Here is a 25,173-nt window from a genome sequence, read left to right as displayed (position 1 = left end):
AGTGTGTCGTAACACACTGGTCTAATGGACGGACAGACAGAGTTAATATATAAACAAGTTCTGGTAAATCGAACTTCTTAATAATTACATCTTTTGCCAGAAATATTTCAATACTGGAATAGTTAGCGTCCAGAAAACGGACTGGAAATACGAGAAAAGAGAGGAAGACACTGGTGACAAATTCGATTTTCCGCGTCGTATGGACATCGTACTAAATCGCAACATCAAATTAATACATCTACATAAACTTAAGTTGAGTTAAACGAAGGGTATCCGTGTGTAATGCGGGATCACTTAAGCTTACGAGGTAAAGACCTAAGTTGAGTTAAATGAAGGGTACCCGTGTGTCCTGTGCGATCACTTAACGGGATGATCTACCTTTTCTCGGCACAAAAATTTTTATATTGGACCTTATGGGGAGAACATGGCTACCGAATTTCCTCAGTTTCTAAGGAACTAGGTATCTCTAATGGGAAAGAAAAATTTTGCAGCATTCTACAGAAGTTTATTAACGGGTTGAAATACTTAAATTGTATATTTGTTTGCTAGTTTAGCAGAAATAAATTATTAAAAAATAAATAAATTAGTTTCTTTTTATACAAATTATAATATGTCTAACTTTGGAACCAATTATGGTAGAAAGATCAACTTTTTTTGTTTTATTCTCTGAGAAGAAACGACTCTAATAGTTTTAATCACAACCATATCTCATACGCCAATTAAAAAATAGTTTTTTAATATAAGTATTAAAGTCCACCTGTCAACAAGTTTGACGAGGGTAAGGCATCCGCGCCCACCCTTTTCTTCTGTTTTCGTCCCGAGTGATATGAAGGGACTGTTTTCACAGCAGGTGTCAATGCGAATGTAAACATCATGTCCTTACGTTCAATAGCCCAAGTTCGGCCACTTTCTCTCTCTTTTTTTTCTCTCTCTCTCTCTTCCGAGGAGGTATTTCTACCCTGTAAGAAAATTATAGATATGTAGAGAAAATGGTGATCAATTACGAGTATTTCTGATAGCCAGATGATAGACAAGCATTCTAAAATGCCTTCGAATTCCAAAAATGTATCGACCATAACTTTACCATCTGGTTATTTTCAGGAGGCAAAAGTTTTATTATTATTATTATTATTATTATTATTATTATTATTATTATTATTATTATTATTATTATTATTATTATTATTATTATTATTATTATTATTATTTGGAGTTAGAGTGCAAAGCCACGAAGATACAAATGGCTCCATTGGCTAAACATACACATAGCTGCCCTCATTCAGAACATCCCTTTGTGCCTTAGAAAACATGCTATAACAATGCGCCCCTCGCAAAAATCTAATTCAACTCTTATTGACCTCAGTAGCGCTTACTAATAGCGTAAATGCTATAAATCAGGCATTTGCAAGTAGGAACAGGGATTGGCCGAATCACAGAAATCTTACTGTCGTCACGGGCTGTAAAAGGTAATATATGACATTTTCACAAGAAAGAATGAAAATTTTTTTCTCCCAAAAAACCACACGTAATACTACCAAATTCAACAGCAAATGTTTTGTGCTGGAATGAAGAAGTGTGATCTTTTCGTGTTCATCCCTGTAGCAAGTGAGATACCTAGTAATCAGAATGAAAATTATGCCATTATAACAATAGAACGTAATGAAGACTTCCTCAATGACCTTGCCAAAACTGCGATGGTTTTATATGAAATGTATACTACCAGAGCTCGCTGATTCTCGTGTGTTTCGTGGGCTCCCAATCAGGAACCAAAGAGGCCATTCACGAAGGCGGATGACAATCCACAAAAAAGGTACAAAGGAAGTAGTGATGTGAACCTCGGTGTCACTAACAATAAAACTATTTAGTGGCCACAAATATAAAGCATATTGTAAGTATGTACTGGGCAGTGTAACGCATTCTTAAGCACAAGTTTATTTGTGAGAAACTGTCACTTTGTGTAAATATACAAATTCATATATCACTCGAATATGAGTAGTACATGGGAAGAACGATGAAAGCCACATTTTCAGTCAGGTTTGGTTATGTTCAGAAAATGTTTTTTCTGCACCAAAATATATAAAATGGATGGTGAACGCAGGTTGTAGTTCACTCATGGGTACATCCACGAGTGGATTAAAACTTATTGTTACCACCCATGTTATATATTTTGTTGCAGGAAAAAAAATTCTAAACCTAACCCAGGGGCGGATCCAGGACCGACTTCTGGGGAGGGCGGTGGGTTGTCATACTGCTACTTTTAAGGGCTCCAAACTTTGGGATGGGTTTTATTTATATATAAAAAATAAGAAAACTTCCTCTTCTGGGGGGCGATCGTCCCGATCGCCCCGATCGCCCCCCCGGATCCGCCCCTAACCTAACCAAACCTTACTAAAAATGTGATATTCATCATTCTTCCCCTGTATTACTCATATGTAATTCATCACAGTAAACATTTGCAATAACCTACTGTTTACAAAATATTATTCGTATTCTAATGTAAATATTGTAAATAAGTGCATGGATGTCATTAGTGAATAGTCTCAGTAGCTTAATCTGCATACAGAAACTGCAAATCAATGGTTTCATATGCCTACAGGGGAACCTTACATTGTAAAAATAAAAAGGTAACGCATCATGGATAGTACCCCTCGGGTAACCTGGAAATCTATCCAGTGTTTTCTGCATATATACATCTATATCTGCATACATATATATGTTTGTATGTATGTATGTGTGTGTCGTGGATGAATAGTTACGCTCATCCCTTATAATCAAGGAGTCCCTTGTTTGATTCCCGATGAAGACACAAGTTGTTCGGATCCTACGTTAAGCTGTAGGTCCCACCCATAGGACGTCATTATTCTGAAAGTATGTTCTTTTCTGCGTATCCTGCTTCTTGATTCAACTCTTTAGGATAAATCGAGACTAAATGACAGTGTGTAGTCTTAGCGGGGTAAGCGCGGAAAACGAAAAAGTCAAAGAAAACAGGGCTTTGCTCCCTTGTCCCCATATAACAATGCACAGTATGGACACCGTTCCAAATGGGTCTTATAGGAGCTATCATGGCAACATTTTTGTATAAGACAATTGGTGTGTATCGTCTGCATGGTTGTCTGGGGACAAAAAAGGGCAAACATGTTTTTCAATAAATAAATAAATAAATAAATAAAAGAAAACGTGCATTTTTCAATTCCCATATCCTCGTCCTAAGAAGGCGCTTAGCGCAACGAGCCTAAACTTTAAATGCTTTGAAAGTTTGTTCTTTTTTGCGTATCCTGCTTCTTGTTTCAACTCCCTAGGACAGTGATGATTTCAGGGGTGATTCTTGGGGGAATTCTCCCAAGAGCTACGAAATTCACCCTCGGGTGCTTGAGATCTTCGCAGAAATTTCTGTGGAGCACGCAATTTTTAATCGCTTTCCCCCCTGTGCGTGGTGCCTCCGGAGGAAAGGATCTGAAATTAACACTGCTATAGGATAATTGGAGATTGGCTTACAGTGCTTAGTCTTAGCGAAGTAAGCACGAGAAACCAGAAATATCACAAAAAACAGGGCTTTTGCTCCGCTGTTCCCCCGTGAAAATGCACGGTTTACACACAATACAGGTTAGATCTAACAGGGCTATTTAGAGAACGTCTTATAGTGCATTTGGTGTGCAGTGTTGTCTGCGGACAAGAAGGCAAAACCGTGTTTTTCATTAAAAAATGGAGTATTTTAAATTTCCCTCGCCCTCTCAGGAGACGCTTCTTCAATGAGACCGTATCCTGCCTCTTTCTCCCATTCTCTAGGCTCTAGGCCAATTAGGACTGACAGGCATTTGATTAAGTCCATTACTTGGGTGCCTAGTAATTAGCCATCATATTGGCTGCCATATTGGATTTAGACAAATGTTCTCTCATGTTACCATGTAAAATATGTCTTGTCGTGATGAAAGCTACCAGAAAAAGTAGGTTTCGTTTAGTCCTGAGGAAGTACGCTACATCCTAGAGTAATGCGTGCATATACGCATTTGTAACTTTGTACAGTTAATCGTTAGACAACAGTGTTGCTAGGTTGTAAGGTTTCTAAGTGGCAATAAACAATGCCATATTTAAATTCATCGGCCTCAGAAACCTATAGTTTGACACCAAAATTATCTTCCTAAGTGCCTTGGTTCACGATCTCTCTCTTTATATATATATATATATAGAGAGAGAGAGAGAGAGAGAGAGAGAGAGATTTACGTAGGGTGGCGGCCATATTGGAAAATGACGGCTACCAGGAAAACACCTCAAATTTGAAATACCTGTATATTCCCAAGACATTACTTTAAAAAAAAACTTAGGGGACATTTTTCTACGGAGACCTATATATGGGGCCAGGACTTTACATTGTCGGAATCCTGTGGGGGCACCCGTCGTCCCCCCTTCCCTTCGCCACTACTGTATGCTATAATATTTGTCCGGAAGGGGAAAAAATCCCAAAATAACAGCGTTTTCTGATATATACTGTTCTTCCCGCACACTCTAGAATGCATCTTGATAAACTTCCAGAGGTAATGGGGAAAAGAGGATACTTCACACCACATCGTCCAGTCTCTTAGTATGGAACCATTGAGGGAGACAAACTCTATAAAGCTAACAGTATTTGGCAGCTGACTGGTAATCTCAGAAACTGGTCGAGAACCTGTTTCATTCAGATATCCACCCCCTTCTCCCTCCATTACACCAACCCCCGCCCTTTCCGCGGCCAAGCTTAGAGTGGGGCGTGACTTACCCTCGTCAAACTTTGACAGGTGAACTTTAATACTTATATTAAAATACTATTTTTTAATTGGCGTATCAGATATGGTTGTGATTAAAACTATTAGAGTCGTTTCTTCTCAAGGAATAAAACAAAAAAAGTTGATCTTTCTACCATAATTGGTTCCAAAGTTAGACATATTATAATTTGTATAAAAAGAAACTAATTTATTTATTTTTTAATAATTTATTTCTGCTAAACTAGCAAACAAATATACAATTTAAGTATTTCAACCCATTAATAAACTTCTGTAGAATGCTGCAAAATTTTTCTTTCCCATTAGAGATACCTAGTTCCTTAGAAACTGAGGAAATTCGGTAGCCATGTTCTCCCCATAAGGTCCAATATAAAATTTTTTGTGCCGAGAAAAGGTAGATCATCCCGTTAAGCTTACGAGGTAAAGTTCTAAGTTGAGTTAAACGAAGGGTATCCGTGTGTCCTGCGGGATCACTTAAGCTAACGAGGTAAAGACCTGAGTTAAACGAAGGGTATCCGTGTGTCCTGCGGGATCACTTAAGCTTACGAGGTAAACAAAATAACTCTCTAATTCCCTAGTTGGTTAAATTAGTAGTTCTGACCGTGTATGCCTAAGATGTAATACTCCATCTGGTAGGATAGTTTGCGTTGATCCAACGTTAAACTGTAGATTCTATGTCATTTAGTCGCGATGTTGAAAGCAGAAGCACAATTCAAAACCAACAAAAAATGAAGCACTTTTGATATAAGTTCCATACTGCATTTCTCCAAGAATAACTTTCGAGAAAATTCTTACCTAATTACGTTCCAAACAACAACTTGCTGCAGAATAACTCAACAATACAACTTTTTCGCTAGTATTGAGACAACGAGTGTAAACATCTCCAAATATATTAGGGTACTATCAATTGATAGGAAATATTTGAACCATTATCTAGACAGAGATATCTCAAAGTACTATTGTTTATTTCGTTCCCAACAACACATTCTTTTGTTATTTACATCACCAGACAGTTACATGGTTACATAACAGTTATACCACTATTTCGTATGATTGATGCTTGAGGCACTCATGGACCACGTACTAAATTGTGGTAGTACTTAAATAATCTTGTTATCTTAATTGTACTTTCGTTATTAATATTTCTAATTTAACAATAATGATTGTAATACAATGACCGGAGTAAGCTTCAGATATGAGTTATCTCTGGGCTTTCAATGAAGTGTTTGATAACATTGAAAGGTACATTGTGCTATTTATCGTATGACACATTTATGTGGGAGAAAATTAAAGATAACAAAGGATTAATTTTTTGTTGTATTTGTTAGGTGCAGATCTCAATGTCAATATATTAAAACGGTAATCGAATCCTGAAGCTGTGGGTTCGATTCCACGGACGGACATTTGGATTTAAATAATCTATTACTTCTAATTATTCTACTATTCTTTTTTTAATGACAGAAGACTTTGACTATGTAGCCTAAAGCTTCCTGGAGGCATTTTTGTAAACCATTTTCATTTATTAAATTAGTGCGATAGCAGATTCCATTTAACCACAATAATATTTCCTTAACCTAGTTCATTACTTTTCCCTTTTTGCGATCTATTATTTTCCTACTTGTGTCTGGCTACGTTTCCTGACCGCCGTGTAACCAAACTGTGCTTGAGAACTAAACTATGCTCATATATTAAGTTTATTTATGAATACTATGAGCGTCCAGCACTTCAAGCTTGCTTCACCGATTTCATCAGTTATAAGAAATTCTTACCAAGGATTTTATAAAATAGAGGATCTGCCCTTAAAACAAAATCTTGAAGCCATACGTCACAGTTTCACCAAACCTACTCTGCCCACTCCGCCCAATAGGATCGCAATGTTTTGAGCCAACAATCATGGCGGAAACGAAAAAAAAAAAAAACAATCAGACGATGGCTGAAACGAGAGTAGCCAATCAGACGTGAAGATGTTCGGTTCTTTTTTGGCTTCATCGATTTAATAGGATGAAGATACATATGGGCAGATCCTCTATTTATAACATCCTTGATTGTTACGTTACGTGTTTATTTCCAGGTTGGAATGGACTGAAATAGTGCGACATCACATTATATTTGTTGTCATGGTGATCGAAATTTTATTTTCTAAACAACCTAAGAACTTAAGTGCAAAGCGAAAACAGTGATATTAACTTCTTGATTGTAAATATTAGAGTAAAAGAAACACTTGAATAATATGTGAAAAATATTTCCAATGAATGAAACTACTAAAAGATAAAAAAGTAAGTAATTGCGTAAATACGCGTAATATGTTAAAATATGACAGTCGTTGAAAGTGAAATGTTTCCCCTAATATCGCAGATTTTGTGTATTTATACAGTTGGAGGTTACATTAAGTGTCAAAATGTTCTTAGCTTGTTTATTATCGAATAATAAGTTTAAACAATTCTGGAAAATTTTTATTTAGTTCTATCAGTATCACATATTACATTGCAAATGTGTAGGCCTACAGATATGCTGTTTAAAACAAGGATGCTAAAAAATAGAAGATCTGTCTATGCAAGAAAATCTTGAAGCCATACGTCACAGTTTCGCCACTCCCACTCTGCCGCTACGCCTAATAAGATCGCAATGTTTTGAGCCAACACTTATGGCTGAAACGAGAGTAGCCAATCAGATGTGCTGATGCTCGGTTGTTTCTTTTAGCTTCATTGAATTAATAGGATAAAGATACATATAGGCAGATTCTCAATTTTATAGTATCCTTGATTTAAAACTTGTGATGAGCTACTTATAATTGGATGCTTTCTTGCTTTACTGTCGGTGTATATTTTTAAAGTAAATACGAAATATAAGAAAGATCCGATGCGTATTAACTGATCAGAGATTGGTGCAGGTTGAAAATTCTCAGCACGCATATTGTTAAAAGCTTAGTGTCCTTGCTGTTTTGATTGATTGTTTGTTTCTTTATTTTGTAGCCAATGTAATTATGGACTCATATTTTAAAAGGAGGGGTAAGAAATGTAAATGTCAATATAGTTAACATTATTGTCAAAGTAGACAAGGATTTTTCCTTGTAGACAACTCGTATATTTGTTCTATTTTCACTGTGCCGACAGCTCCCAATCTGTACCTTAGAGTCTTTACATTGCGTATAGTTGCTTTTGTTCATGCATTACGTGATAATGGCGGTGGGATTACTTATGCAGTTTCTATCTTATCAGTTTGCCTAGAGATGCGGTCCCGATAGAAAAATGTCACTTCGTATTTCACTCTAAATTTTTTAGTGACCCCATATTCTTAATCTGTACATTTTCCCTGCTTTGTCTTCAAACTATTATTACAATTTTCTTATTAACAATAGGCTTCACAGTATTCCTTTCGCTTCATGCATTTATTTAAAAAAAATACATGTCGATCACCATGGTAACGAAGAGGAAATGACATAACTATTTCAGTATTTTCATTGTTTATTCCTATCTGCTGAAGTTGAGCTTTAACGTCGATTTCCTCAGGAAGTTACCATGCAGAAGCTTAGGCTGTTCCCTGGCTGTGAGGTTTAGGACACAAGGAACGATCTATCGTTCTCTGACATGACGAATACGTTCTTTGAGAGGAGGTCTGAGTATGAAGGTTTCACCATATATGGAAATAAGGAGGACAGGAAGTATGACCCGTGTCTCTGTTCGAGAGGCAGAAAGTTTCGAAGGACTACGTTCAGGATTCTCACACGAACAACTAGGTTGAGGAGGAGAAGTACAATGGAGTTACATCCACTGAAGAAGGTACAGTAACATTGTCGAAACCATTAGTAAAAACGCTAGCTACAATATTCTTTCATCTGACAGAAATCTTTAAGTTTTACGTTCCACGGTTATGCTGGTTAGGCTAAAGGAGAGATGATGATGAGAAATGAGTGAAATAGTGGAATGAAGAAAGAAGGAAACGGGAGAACACGAGAAAACATGCGTATACAGTGTTTGTCCACCAGAAAGTTCACTTGGCGCGAGCTGGGATCGAACCAGGGACCCCATACACCAGACATGAACGCTCTACCACTGAGCCACCTTGGCCCCCTTATCTGATACAATACAAAACTAAAACACATTCTTCATGTCATTCGTTTTAGCTGAGAATCATCTTCTTGTTAAGTAACAATCTGTCCATTGGTTTGATATAGCTTTCCATTCTGTCTGTCAATTTCCTTTCCTACGTCTTATATCATTTGATTCGCCGTATATTGGTATTTCAGTTTAGACCTTTTTCGGGTATTTTTTTCTTTCATGTCTCATGGCATGTCCAATCATCAAATCTCCTTTTTCTCAAAACAGTCGTTGGTATACCGTATTATATCCTGCCATTTTCAACACTGTCAATAGATACCATATTCAAGCATCCAAGTTTCAACATTTTTCTAGGCACAACATTTAGAACGTTTCCATTCTCTGTTTCTTTCTTCTGCTAGGGCACGTGCTTCAGATCCCTCCAACGCTATTATATAAAAGAGTAGAGGTGAGTGACTCATCATCGTCGAGGAAATATTACTATAACTATTAATGTGAAATTTAGGAAGAATACCCCTTTTGTCACAAAGTTAAGGGATAAGGGAGGATTTTGTTTGAAAATAGGCATTCTAAGGTGGTAAAGGGGGTTCAGAATTTCTCCTAAGAATCCTTGGAGATAGAGGAATGAAATTTGGCATAAGCGAAATTATATTTCAGTGTTTTTGAAAATTCCGCTCTAACAGGGGGAAAGAGGGAGATTTATAAAATACTCGAATTTCCCTTTGTCTAATCAGAAGATATCAAATGTCAGGATTTTCTTAAGTTGAAGATGTATTATTCGGTATACAGACTTTTTAAATATGTATTTCAATATTTCTGATAATTTAGCTTCAAAGGGGAAAATGAGGACAATTTCAATTACATTGAAATTTTCCTTTATTTATTTAGAAAGTGCCGAATGAGAACAATCGCTCAAGTTGGAGGTGTAAAATTCGTTATATAAACTCTTGGAAAAAACTAATAGAGTACGCGCACCAGCGTTTTTGAAAAGTTTGCTTCAAAGAGGGTAAAATTTGGCCGTTTCTATAATATACAAATTATCCTTCCTTTGAGAAAATATCTAATGTGAGGATTCACTTAAGTTGAAGATCTGAAATTTAGTAAGGGATACGATGGGTCAGTGGTAGAGCGCCTGGTTCCATTCCTGGCCAAATAAGTTTCTGGTAGGCAACATCGTGTCCGTGGGTTTTCTCGGGGTTCTCCCGTTTTCTCACACATTATCATTCCATCAACACACATATACATGTATGAATTCTTTCCAACTTTACGAGAAAATAAAGGTGTACTCAACATTATACTTGATTAGATTAGACCCTTATCCATGAAATATTTATCTCCATACTTATATAGAATCCGGATCTTGGCTTCAGTCCAAGATTTAAATTATGGATACAAATTTGGATCCGAGAATAAAATTCTAATCAGAAAGTTGGATGTCGAATACACTTTTGCATCCGTATTCTTTTCTGAGAGGATCCTGGATATCTGGATCCAAAATTTTTAGGTCATCCTTAGTCTGCATTTGATGCTTTGAGTAGATAGTCAGATAGAAATAATCAATATTTGTGTTCATTTTTTTACTTCTTCTCTGTCACTGAACTTGCTAAGGCTTTTAATTATCAACAGTGTGACATGTTTCAAGTGTTAGCAAGAAATAGCTAGTTATTTACTAATATGCTAGACCCATACCTCGAATTTAGATTTGGACCCGCATCTCGGATCTGGGTACCCTGATCCGAAGCATCTGTTACCGATTGTATCCCGATCTAACAAGATTCTTATACGGCCATTCCTAACATACATCGGTTAGATTGGAGACCGAAAACAGACTCCCTTAGGCAAGGGTAAAAGTGGATCTGAAAAGGTAGCGGGACATTTTACGTCACGCCGTTCCCCGTGCCTATCTTTGCCAATTGTAAGTCTTTTTTTTTTAAAGAAATTCGGGGATGGCATTGACATATTTTGGAAGTGGGCAACGATGTCCGCCCGCGTTCCCCCTCACTTTTATCCCTGCTCTTAGATATAGCAAAATAAAGATGATCCACAATTTTTATTTAATTTGAAGAATGCAGAAATGATATATGAAAATCAGGGTTCCGTGATAGGAACCTAACTATACAATGCATAGTGGAACTGATATGGGTCATAGTGGTAAATAATCTGTTCTTTCCTACATAACGGTATGTAGTTGCTAATGCATGTTGAACCAGATTGGGAACGTTCGAAGCTAGTTGTAATTCCGCAGTTTCCGCATAGATGGCACTGTTAAACGTACCGGTACTTCCGTTACTCATTTTTGTTTTCTCTTGCAAAACTATTTTTTTTTCACGGAAAATAAAAAAAAAATCATGCATTGTAGGGTTAAAGTATCGAGAAATCAATTACTGATAAAATTCCTGCAAATATAAATATCCTTTTCTCTAAAGTTTATGCATAAAGGAAATTTCCGTTCTGCGCAAAGATAAGATTAGGTCAAAACTTTGATACAAAATGCTGGTAGGTCATTAGGTAGAATGGGAATATAGCGTTAAGAGATGTAAGTCGTAGAAGATGAAGCATTAGTTTTCAAAGAAATAATCTTTTGAAAACAAATAATCCCGCGATACAAAGTTCTAAATTCAATAGTATCACTGTAAATAAATGTAAAAATTAATGAAGAGCAGCTCAACAGCACAGCATGAATAATCAAGAGATAATTTACTTTGATATTGATATGTTGTCACGATCAAAATGGCCTCTTGGCTGTTTGTAGGTAGTATTAAGTGTTGCCACTATATCAGTGTTAATTGATAACATTATACTAACAATAATAAATACTCATGAAATATGGGGAATTATCGGAAAGTAAGGTACAAAGTCTGCAATGAAACGTGTATGTATTATTTCATACAACCAATACAGTACCAATACCAATACAGCAAATAGTACTTAAAATAGATTACTTTCCGACATACTGTCCATATCGGTTGAAGCACTTGATCCCTTCTGCTAAAAATACTGCCCTTGAGTGTTCAAGCACATTGTTAAAAAGTGCTTCACCTCCTCCTCTGAAGAGAAGCGATGGCCTCCTAGGTGTGATGAATCTGTAACATCACCACGTACATTACCAGGACAATGTGGAAAAAAAATAATAAATTCATTTTGTTTAAAAATTGGGAAATGGAAAACATCATTTGGTTAACACAGGTTATTCTTGTGTATATAGTCTAGATAGAAACAGAAATCAGGGTCCAGCATTCTCTTTCTATCTGAACTACATATCCAAGAATAACCTGTGTTAACCAAATAATGTTTTCCATTTTCGAATTTTTAAATGAAATGAATTTATTAATTCTTTATATATGCGGTGATGTTAAAGCCGCCTGTCACGCGGGAGACCGGGGTTCGATTCCCCGCCGGGGAGCCATGAGATATTACTATTCCAATTTGGTAGTAGTAGTAGCAGTCTGCGAGAGACCGGAATATAAAATATTACTTTGGCAGTCTAGGGTCAATCTCCTTCAAGATAAGCAACAAGCAATGCTGCCTTAATATGTAAATAAATCTTTCTTGCAAAGCGACTTGTAACGGTATTGTGTAATTTTTATATAATACCTTATATTTACGGGCAAAATGTGCTTTTAAAATATGCACAAGCTGTTCAAAAGGAAGAAGAAGAAAATATAAGGAGAAATAGATATAATTTCATTTCTGTTATTATGATTGATTGATGTGCTGTTGTGATAGTGATATGACATGTTTTGTAAGTTGTCATAGCAACGGAAAACATATAATATGTAGAGAATCCATCTTGTGAAACTTACATATACAATGTGTGTAAATGTTTAACTTATTACCTACTACAATAAAAAAAAGGTAATACCGAAATGAAGTGTTTGGATGGATTTTGATAAAACAGTAACCTAGATTATACAAATATACGGACTGTGGACTATAACGACATATAAAAACATGCAAAACAAGCATTAAACTCATTACAAACTGGTGTTTTCTGTAGTAATACACATTTAGTGGTCGTTATAGACTGAGCTCTTGGTCACCGACCATACACACTTAAAGGAAAATCTATTTTACGAATACCGAGCTCTTTCGTAATAACTCATTACTACTAGATTCGTGCCTTTCTTCAACCTTTTGGGTGATCGTCTTAAGAAATACTCGACACACTATTTAATTTTATGATTATGAGTGTTTATTCCAATTACTTGTATAATTATGCTATATGAATGTCCTATACAGAGAACTACATCATAAACGGAGATTTAACGATCCTTTCAAAGAGCATTTACCTGTAGATATCTATATGCCAAAGGTATGAAATAGTTGTCACGTTAATTCTAAAGTATAATTAAATAAATTGATTAAAATAAAACAATATGATAGCTAGACACTCCATAGGTTATTTAGCGTGATTTATGAGAAAAACTTGTTTCGGAGTGTATCATTTAGAATTCAGAAATTTACATTGCAAGGATTACTTACATTGGCCTCTTGGTTTGGTCCCACCTTCATGAAGCACACGTGAACGGAAATTTATACACTTCGCTCACTAATATTTGTCCTTTGGGTGATTACATTACAAAGTTTCCTCACAACCTCTTCGAGGGATTGAAGATACTTCCTTTCAGCAGAAGTCCTCCTCAGTCCTCTGTGGTGGAACGCTGTTAACTCATTATCTTGGTGGCCAAACTGCTACCGACAGAGTGACTAAAGTACACAAACGAACCCAGGACCTCTCGGGTAAAAGTAATTGTATAGCACACCAAACTTAGTGTATGCAGCCGTCTTGGCGTAAAACGACTGGAATTAACGCATTTCGTCTGAAAGTCTCTTGCCGCGAATGGTTGGTCAAATGATGAATTCAGCTTTCGAATAATCTTGAAGATTAGGGCTTTGTCACACAGCAACTCCACGTACGATATGAATATTGGAAGTGAGACCTCTTGACCCACATTACCTTAGTTTATATACTAGTTGTTTGCGGAACTCTACTTTCTAGCAAACGAATTTCTATTTCAGATTTAGCTACTGAGAGCTAAAAGAGAATGATGGATCCTGATTTCTGTTTCTATCTAGACTATATACACAAGAATAACCAGTGTTAACCAAATGATGTTTTCCATTTTCCAATTCTTAAATAAAATGAATTTATTATTTTTTTTTTTCATATTGTCCTGGTAATGTACGTGGTGATGTTAAAGATTCATCACATAGGTGCCTCCCGAACGACATTCCCAGTTTTACCACCAGATGCCGTAACGTGACCCTCCTGTTGTCCTCAATCAACTCCTGCACGCGTACCGTGCTCAAATCTGTTGATGCCGTACTGGATCGGCTACTGCGCGTCGGTGATAGTTTCTCTAACAACCGCAAACTTTTGATACCATTCTGTTACATGCTGCCGAGACATTACAGTCTCTCCGTAAATCTCTACCAGCTGCCGGTGAATTTAAGCCGCGGTTATATGTTTCGCCCACAGAAATCGAATAAACTGAACGGACTTCTTCGCGAGACCAGTTTTCAAAACTAGCCGCCATTTGTGTGAGTTTACCAAGAACTAGCGCCGTAGGCATATTTGCGGATCCCAAACGATTCAGATATCCTCTGATACAGATAGTACATCACGAGTCATGACATACATATAGCAGAAAGCAAACGCCAGATGCTGTCGGTCCTCGTAGCAGAACATCCTAGTGAGCGCGCTAATAATGAAAGCTTTTTTTTTATTTTTACATTTTTAAAACACGCCTTTCATTGAAATAAGCGTTCAGTTTTACTATACGGATCCATAGTATAAGTAGCAGTAGTAGGAACAGGTTAGAAGCATCGCAGGGTTTAGTTGGGTTCTGTTCTCAACATCAAATGGGAAAATTAAAGAAGACTTACCCAAATTTTTCTGTGCATTTTACATAACCAACTTAAAACAGCTACCTAGGATTGCGCGCGAAAGATAATACAGGGTAGCGCGCTAATACTGAAACGTTTGGGATCGGCAAAAGTGTACACCCCGCCGTAGGTGGCGAGTGACGGAAAGTCTGTACAGTTGCCAACTCCATGTATTAAAATTACCGCTCACTCCTCATTCCTCTATAGCAGATGAAATTCCAGTAATATCGGCCCTGTAACCTTAGTTTCGGATTTTCCCTCGTGTTTTTGTGGATTTTAATTTTCCAGAATGTTAAAATAGCATTAATTTGAAATAATTAATTACAAGCAAATCGTATTGATATATAAAAAAGATATTTTGTGACTTTGAAATTTTGCTGTGAAAAAGGATTTAAGTGAAAAAGGATTATTTTTCTTTCCGATAAGTTTAAGATGAAAATTTTCCTTCAAAGGCAATCCTTTCAATTGCAAACACTTAGAATCACTGAAAAAAGGGTAATAATTGAAACTTATCAATCTCAGATAATATAAACTCAAGTGGTAACATAAGATTATCTTTATTACTACTGTGGTTTACATTATCTGAGATTGATAACTTTTGAATATTATCTTATTTGTTTACTTTTCAAAGTAAGAAATAAGCGCAAATTATGATTATTTTCATTGCTTATCTGAGCTTTACTCACTGTTATTATCAAAGAAGCGGTAAAAGTACAATAGACGGATAAAACATATATATATATATATATATATATATATATATATATATATATATATATATATATATATATATATATATATATATATATATATATTTAATTTACAGAGTGAATTCAAGTATAGCTGCATGTTAAAATAGTTAAAATAGTTGATAAACTGGAGACAACAATCTTATCTCTGATTATTAAAAATGGCTAAATGTGGATAAAGGAATGGGGTTAAGATGGGAGCTTCATTTATCACCTATTTGATCACCTTTTATCCACATGTTCTGCACCTGACCTCTCAGGGGCGAACACTGCTTCTGGACTCTCGAGTAATTGTCGGTGGGAGTCTATGGTGGTTGATCAGTTGACGTCTTCATCTGTCTAACACGTTATGTACTTGAACCTAAACCCACAAAGTGAGGGCGATGTATATATTTCCTGAAACCTTTGGTCAAGGTAAGATTAAAACCGATTACCAAAATTGGGGAGGTCTCAAGCATTTCGCTTGAATGCAGAACGTTATTCATTTTGATCAACACCTTTAAGCGTGTCTTAAAGTCCGTTGCAACCCCGAAAAATCTGAAACGATGAGACAGGTGTAAAACAAAACAAAACTAAAACTAGAATGTATCAAAGAAAAACGAAATATCTCAGTTTCAACTGCAGGATCTCAGACGGGCCCAACTCAAAAGTTTCAAGTGCCAAAGGGGGTAAATAAGCACATCATTTGAAAGCTCGTGTTAAATGATACAGAATTGGACTTTGGACAAGTCTCGACTGTCGATAAGCATTGCAAAATGGCAGGAGTCATTCCCTTTGATACATTCTAGTTTCTGTTTTGTTTTGTTTTGTTTTTGCACCTGTCTCACCGCTTCAGATTAATAGGAGTGGCAATAGACTTTTTCATCAAGAGTCGAAATTTGTTTTCTCTTCTTTCACTTAACATAAGCTTTCATACAATACTCAACTTGAATCCCTTTCCATTTCAACATTTTGAGTTGGACCCCATCTAGGACCCTGCGTTGAACCCTGGGACAATTAATTTAATTTTGATATGTTGTACTTTTGAAATGATAAACGACATTTTTCTGTTGTCATATCTGTCTCACCGTTTCAGATTTTTCGGGGTTGCAGCAGACTTTAAAACATGCTTAAAGGTGTTAATAACAACGAGTAACGTGCAGCCCTCAAGCGAAATGCTTGAGACCTCCCCAATTTCGGTAACCGGTTTTAATCTTACCTTCACGCAAGTTTTCAGGAAATACATACATCACCCCCACTTTGCAGGTTCAGGTTCAAGTATATTCCGTGTAAGATAAACACATACCACTCTAACCTGCTTATGCGAGTGTATTTAAAGTGTTTAGTTTATTTTTAAGATTACTTAAAGCAAAAATATTTAAATAATTAAAAAATAAAAACTGATAAACATCCGAACCGGTTTTTCAAAAATTTATTTGCTTTAAGCTAATAAGTGTTGTGTCTTTTTGTTAATTCAGATTGTTTTTTCGTTTCTTGCTTATTGCTTTATCATTCGAAGGGCAGTGTTTGTAGTTTGAGGGAAATTTCGTAGGTAAATTTAGCAAAAAGGGGAAAAAAGGATTTTTTCCCGATAAAACGAGAAAATTCACGCAAATTATCGCGGTCATTGATTGGCCAATATAAATACTTTCTTTGTTCTTTGAATTTTTCTTTGTTCTTCAGAGATATACAAATACAATACCAATAGTGTGCTTGTGTTCATGTGAGTGAGTGTGTCTGTTCACAATAGCATAATTTGTACCTATTGTGGTGTATTTTTGTGCTTTTTATTTGTAAAATGAAGTAAAGAAACAGTAAAAACAAGAAGAAACAAAAAAACAAATGTGGTTGATAATTACGACCCACTCGGAAGAGTAATACTCCCGGAAGCACGTTTTTTTCTCGCGCTACCCTAGCCAGCTGCTTTACGCGCTACCCTAGCCAGCTGCTTTACGCGCTACCCTAGGCAGCTGTTTTACGCGCTACCCTAGCAAGCTGTTTTAAGTTGGTCACAAAATTTATATCGTGGGGGTCAAGGTGGAACTAAACGAGCCCAGTGGGGCTTGTAACTCGTTCCTCCTCCTCCCACTACTTCTACCACTATTACTACTACTACTACTACTATTACTTATCTGCACAAAAGTAAATCACTTTTCTGAGTATTATTTTCATCTTGTTTTAATGAAAAAAAGCGTTATGAAAATTAAAAAAAAAAACTTTCCTTAGGCCGGATATGAACCCACGCCAAAACCAATTTCCGTTACTAGTTCGTAGTGCTAATACGCTCGGCTAGGAGGGCTGACAGCAGTGTTTGGTTTCAGCTATATGTATGCTACGTGGCAAGACACGGGTAACGCCAATGAATCGCAGGTTAAAAGGTAGAATTAAAGTTTTAAAAGCCACAGTGAAAACACTAAAAAAAAGTTATGCAGTGAACTGTCAAATAAACTTGAAATGGTAAATGTTTCGGCATTAGAATCGGCAGCAGAGGAGGGAGGTATTAAAGTAATCTTTCTCAAAGAACAGCTTCAAGCATTCGGGCAAATTAAACATAAGTGGAGTGAGGTTATTATTAGATACTGTGTCCTGTGGCAAAGTAGGTCTTCGTCTACTTATGACTTTGTTCGCGACATGCCTCTACTTTCTATTCCCAGTAGATCTACTCTTAAGCGATACATAGGAACTTGCACTAAAGAGCATACAATGACTCTAGTATCGGAGCGACTCTCTGATCTGCGTCAGTCTGCTCGAGATGAAGAGACGTTAGGATCCTTAATAATTGATGATATGACAATTCGACCACAAGTATAATACGTAAGATCAAGTGACTCAGTTATTGGTACAGTTGAGATGGATGGACTTGAAAACAATAGTGGGCAAAAAGCTAATGTTGCGACTCACTTTACGTGTTTCGTATTCCAAGGGCTAGGAACTCATTTCGCACTCTCCGTTCAATATATTTTTTTTTACCAACAATGTAACTGGGATGCAACTCCATGAGCTTACTTTGAGAGTTATTACAAACATAGAAAATTCAGGATTTAAAGTAATTAGAATTGTTACTGATAATCATCCCACTAATGTTAAAATGTTTGCAGAAATGTGTAAATGTGACGTTAAAGCAAAAATCACTCGTCCTTGTGACCCCCAACGACCATTATTTCTATCCTATGACAAAATGACAAAAAAATGTTAGGAACCTTTTTCTTGATTCCAAAAGAACTCTAACTAGCAAAGGACAAGAAATTACTCCAAAGTATTTCAGGATGCTTTATGAAATTCAGAAAGAAGAAGTGTGGAAACCTGTTAGATTTTTAGCAGAAAAACACCTAAATCCGAGCAATTTTGAAAAACTGAGTGTAAAAGAGCTACTCAGATTTTTTCAGAAGAGATAATAGCGTCTCTTAAAGTCCTGAAGGATCATAGAGAATTATTCGGCATAGAAGACTTCCAAACATGTGACGCAACAATTACATTCTTAGAAACAATAGGAAGATGGTTTAAGATGCACAATGTGAAGAACACGACGTACCATGTTCATTCGCGCGATGAAACATCAATGCACGTTTTCGAAATCAGCGATTCTAGGCTCGAGTGGCTAGAAAGAGACTTCCTCAATTACTTAAACGAGTGGAAAAACGCATGTAAATTCCCTAAGACTCAATTTCTCAGTAAAACAACACATGATGCCATAGTATTGACAACAAATTCTACAGTTCTTTGCGTAAGAAATCTTTTAAGCTATGGATTTCATTTTGTTCTTACCAGAAAATTTTGAAGCGATCAGATCGAAATTTTGTTCCGTCCTGTGACAAGATTTGGGGGAAGCAATGGTCAAACAAATGCTGTTATGGTTGTTCAAGCTATGCAAAAAATTCTGGCTACCGGAGTTATTGCTTCCTCTCAGAGCGCAAATGTTGCTGGCCCCCAAGAGGAAAGAGTAGATACCACTCTCTTTAATTACACAAGAAAACGTAAAATTAAAACCTCCCACACGGACAATGAAGAGAAGGACCTTCATGCTTTACTTCAACCCCAGTTGAAGTTACTTGAAAGCAGTAATATTGACTTACAACCGAAATTACAGTCAGCAACATTAGCCGTTATTGCTAGCTAACTAATAAGAACAGTGAAAGACAATATCAATTGCGAAGATTGCAAATCTATGTTCGTGTCAACAAGTCCTGGTCTTCCCATTCTACAGCTTCTGAAAAACTTAGATCATGGTGGATATTTATTTCCCACTCCAGAGTTCTTGAAAGTAGTGTCTGCATTAGATCGAGAGTCTACAGCAGCAATTCCTTACTTTTATAAGCAGCAGAAACCTCTCCTCAAACTTAGAATTCATTTGAACGCAACTTTTGTAAGAATCCCAGCATGATCTGCAGGAACCCTTCTGCGGATGAAAATCACGTGAAGAAGTTGTGTAGTGTTATTTTAAATAAATTTCTGCGACCGTACATCAGTAATTATTGTCAAAATATAAATGAATTCCAAAGACTTTCGAAGCGCGATATTCGTACAAAGCCATTATCAAGAAAAGTGTTGAAAGTGTAGCAACTAAATAGTATAGATGTGTTCCAGATATTAATTTCGTCTTCGAAAATATTCAGACGGATTCAAGGGCGTTTTTGCATACCAAAACTTAATCTACAGTAAAATAATTTATGCATACCGCGCTTTCGTTTTGTAGTGAATTTTAAAAAAATCGGTTGTGTTCGAAACTCGTGAATTTTCCATTAAATAGTGCTTCCAGCTTAATTGACAAATGTGTCCATAATTATATTATTAAACTGATGGATAATTTTGTGTTCTTTAACTGATGGACAATTTTGTGAATATTGTACAGTGGCAAGCAAGTTATATACTATAGTGTAGTGGCAAGCAAGATATGTGTGAAGAATGGATCTAAAAAACAGAAACTTATCATGAGGTAAGCTCTTCAATAGTTTAAAATGTTATCTCCTATTATTTATTTATTTATGTATGTTGTCTGTACTTATTTTATTTTCAACTTTTGTAAGAATTAAAAAAATGAACACAAATACGCTGTGTGCGATTGTTAGAAAGCTCGAACGAAATCAGGGCGTGAAGGATGGCCGATAAGCAACGCACCAAGCGGTCCGGCGCGAAACTACGATAGGACACTTCAGTATATGGGAATTGCGACGAATGACCAGGTATTTTAAATATATGTAGGTCTAGATATTATTGTACAGCAGAAAATATGAACCTGAAGAATTTTCAGTGTTGCTAGAAATTATAATATTTCCAGAATAACAATTCCCTGAAAATCTAAGTTAAGGCAACGACTAGAGAAACGAACTTAACTGCATTTCATTACTTTTTAAATAACATTATTATTTAATTTTAATAACTGTACATTAAAACTATTTCGTTTATTACAAACTGAATACAACTATTATTTAAAAAGTAGTTCACATGATTCCAAGACAACATGACACGTAACCAAATGCAATTGAGATCATTTCCCTAGTCACTGCCTTAATTTAGATTTTGGGGGAAATGTTATTCTGGTAACATTGTAATTTCTATGGATGGCAACTCTGAAAATTCCTCAGGTTCATATTTTTTGTTGTAGAATAGCATTATCTATGATTGTGGTAAGTTGCATTTCATTATATTCTTTCACTTATGAATAAACAAGCAAAAGAAAAATAGTAAATTTTGTATTATTTTTAGTATGGAGGGCTCATGAATATATATTGTTGAATAAGATATTGCAAAAGAATAATTACGATTAAAATTCTTAAAGTAAAGTAAGTTTTAATATGTTAATGCTTAAAGTGTAAGTATTAACAATAAATTGCATATTTCTACAACTTGTGATTTATTCGAATAAAAATAAAACATATTTAAAATCCTATTAACTTTATTGTTTTCTAGTAGTATTACATAATATACATAACTTATATTACAATTTTTTCTGGGTTAATTGTATCTATGTATATACAAATTACATGTATGTAACAATCTGTCGTTATATTAGCTCAGTGTAAGCGAGTATAAACTATTGCTTTTATCTAAAGGAAACGTTATTTCCAGGAAAATAGTTCCAGGGTTAAAGATTCAAAATAAGTTATAAAAGGAGATCATTGCTACACTTAAGAACAACGTGTTTTCCCCCTTTACATTGCTTCTTTCATTACAGAATTACATTTACATTGATATTTTTTTACTTCTATAAAATGTAAGCTCAAACAATGCAAATAATACGTAAACAACTATCAGATTTTAGCAATAATAAACCTACTGGTTGTTACAGCAACCACCTACTTTCATCAAACATTGCAATCAAACTATCTGCAAATTCAGAATTCAAAGTATATCTGGTAATTCCTTACAGATTCATTTTACAAAAAAAAAAAATAAAATAAAATAAAATAAAATAAAATAAAATAAAATAAAAAATAAAATTTGTTAATTGCTTAACTTGCAAATTATGAGCAAAAAAATAAATGCCTCGTCTTGCTGGCACATCCATTTTAGTAGGACTGCTGGATACTTGTCGACTGTGCTGCCACTTGTGGTGGAATAAGAAATTTATGTGATTTCCGTTACGTTTCTACAAGGTTACTCGAACAACCATCAAGTTCACAATCGCTGAAAGTTCAGATGACACATGAAATGGCAAGAACCCGATGGTTGCTTGAGCAACCAAAAATTAGCCTTAGGTCCCAGGAGGCTAATAAATATTTTACAACGAACTGAAACGAAATCTACCTAGTGTAAACTCAAGAATTTTAAACTTCAAACATTTCCAATATGAATGGTGTTGTTAAAGGTCATACAAGTCTTGAAGCAAATATTTATATATGATTAAACATTATTATTGGATAACTTAAGAAACTTACATTATTCTTAAACATATATAACTTTATTTTAAGGCTATGCCAGAACTTTATATTATTCTAAATCACTGATAGCCAAACCGTCGATTGCCAGCTACTAGTAGCTTCGAGGACATTTTCGGTAAGATCACGTTAACGCTTCGGTTCGCTAACAATGAATCCTCCACTGATTCCTCCATAAACAAAGGTAACTTTTTTTTTAAGTTGGCAGTTGTTTTGGTTGATAGCTCACAGTAGGATATAAAAACGGTATGGTAGCTTAGAAGTTTTGTAAGACTGGCCACCAGTGTTCTAACTAATATTGCATGGAAATATTTCTCTTATTTAACTCGAGGAATTTACACAAAATATTTACATTTAAAAACTATTTTTTTAAATGAAAAGTTTCACAAAAGTATAGAAGACAAACCCTTGCCACCTTATAAAATGTGCAAGTATCATTTTGTTAGTTATAATGAAAAGGTGAAAAAAGATTTACTAATTCAGAGAGAAAATGAATACGTTTTTTATAATGTTTGCTGCGAAGTGGGCAAACATTAGTCCTTAAGGTATTAAATTATTTTTGTGACTTCCTTGGATTTCCCCAGTGGTTCTCTTCTCGAACGTCTTAAGAGAGAAAGAGTTGTATGTTTACCTACTGAGCTATACATTCCAGAATAAATTACACTCTATTTTTCCTTTCTGAGTTTACTAATTCTGGCTCCCATGTTTGCCTTACCATGTCTGATCCTTTCTCGGCAATCATAAGAATTGCTGCAAACGGGTTACCACTTGTCACGTGGGGGAATATGGAAGCATCTATCACTCTCAAATTAGGAATTCCATACACTTGCAATTGAGAATTTACAACAGCATCAGGATCTGTTTTTGGACCCATTTTACAACTTCCACTAGCATGATTATCACCGGATGCACTTCGTCGCACTGCGCATGCCCAATACTCGTCACTTCCGAATTCATAGTCCGCACATGCAGGAACATTCAAATTCATTCGCAGATCCAAAGCTTTCATAGCATTTGTTTCACTAATCTTGACAACAAATTTCACTCCTTCGACTAAAGCATCAACATCTCTTGGATCCGAAAGATATTTGGGATCAATGAGTGGATGGTCAAGAGGGTTTGAGCTTCGAAGTCGGATGGTTCCTTTGCTTTTCGTGTGTAGATACGTGGGTCCAAAGCCAAAGTATCTACGTCCACATTGTGACAAAGATCCATCGGAACACTCCTCAGAGGAACCTGTCCTAGAACAACTAGCCGCAAAACCACTCACCTTAATTTGTAAATCAGGATAATCAGGATCAGAGTACTTGGATGCAATAAGGGCACATAGTGAAGATAACCCGATAGATGCTAATGGCCCGGATTGATTTTGAATGTATTCGTTAATAGTTTCATTAGTTAAGAGGTTGTAATCTGTTTCATTTATAGTACCGCCCATGTAATAAGCAATATGATCGTGCAAGTTATTTCCAACTGGAAGGTCTTGTATGACTTCAATACCAATTTCTTTTAAATGTTCCTGAGGACCAATTCCTGAAAGAAGGAGCAGCTGAGGAGAGTTAATTGCCCCACCTGACACTATGACTTCCTTCCTGGCATTCACAGTGAATGTTTCACCATCTTTAAGGTATTGAACTCCAGTTGCTTGTTTAGTAGAAGGATCTATTATGATTTTAGTAGCTAAAGCGTTGATTACTACATTTAAATTAGTTCTATTCCGAACAGGCCTAAGAAAAGCTTTAGCCATGGAATATCTTTCACCATTTTTGGTAGCTGCTTGAATTATTCCAAAGCCTACTCCATTTGCGCCGTTAAAATCGATATCTGTTTCATATCCCAGCTCTTCACCGGCCTTGAAGATTGAAGTAGTATGCGGTATATCGTAAGGGAAACGTTCTACTGGAAGATAACCTCCAACACCATGGTATTCTGGATCAACGAGATCCATATTACCATTATCTTCAGATTTCAGAAAATATGGAAGAACCTCCTCATAGGACCAGCCTTCAACCCCAGCTTCTGTCCATGATTCATAATCTTTTCTATTTCCCCGAAGGTAATTCATGTAATTAAACACCCCAGTACCACCGAGGACTTTACCCCGACCCCATCCACACCTTCCTCCCCCCCATTGACACACAGTTTCTTGTGGCTCTGTTGTATAATTCCAATCATATAATGTGTGATAAAGTTTTCCTACCATAGATGGAACTTGTGCTATTGTAGGCTCATGACCACCAGCTTCCAAAAGTAAAACATTCCATTCCGGCACTTCACTTAATCTATTGGCTACAACTGATCCTGCGACTCCAGCGCCAACAACGATAAAATCGTATTCCGTAGCAGCTTGTTCGACAGTTGCTACTCTGTTACAAGGTTCCACAAGAGTACATTGCGATAAGAACAACGTCTCTAAGAAGAGCATAAAAGCTGACGAACCAGCTCCACAGGCATTTTCCAGAAGAGGAGGTTCTTGAAAGGCACATGAGCAGTCGGCCATTTTGAAGGATGACTGTACTTCTTTAAAAAGAGCCTGCAAGAAAGAAAACGAATAGAATTTAAATTTTCTTTTATTATTAAATTAATCTTTTGCAATTGTTATTTTCTAATTAAAATAAATACAGACTACAATCAATATCTGATGTAAGATAAATGGGAGTAAGGCGTTCCTCTGGATAATTTTCAAAGTACCAAACGAAAGTGATTTTTGAGTCTGTTGAGTTTGACGTCATAAAGAAGGATCATTATTTTGATTGATTTATTGATTAATTAGAGTTTAACATTCCTTTAGAGTACCGAGGCTATATGAGACAGGAGTGATGTCGTTGTGTCTTATTTTCCGAATCTAATTTTACAAGACCTAATATTC

At 35.9% G+C, this 25,173-nt stretch overlaps 1 pseudogene; it reads right to left on the bottom strand.

The window, feature by feature from the left end:
- Positions 1 to 22,962: 22,962 nt before the first annotated feature.
- Positions 22,963 to 24,804, bottom strand: LOC145692595 (glucose dehydrogenase [FAD, quinone] pseudogene; annotated as a pseudogene).
- Positions 24,805 to 25,173: the final 369 nt, after the last annotated feature.

This window comes from Thermobia domestica, chromosome 8, assembly GCF_964235325.1.
Source record: "Thermobia domestica chromosome 8, izTheDome1.hap1.1, whole genome shotgun sequence".
Taxonomy (NCBI): domain Eukaryota; kingdom Metazoa; phylum Arthropoda; class Insecta; order Zygentoma; family Lepismatidae; genus Thermobia; species Thermobia domestica.
Note: the sequence above shows the minus strand (reverse complement) of the source record. Positions and strands in the feature narration are given on the sequence as shown.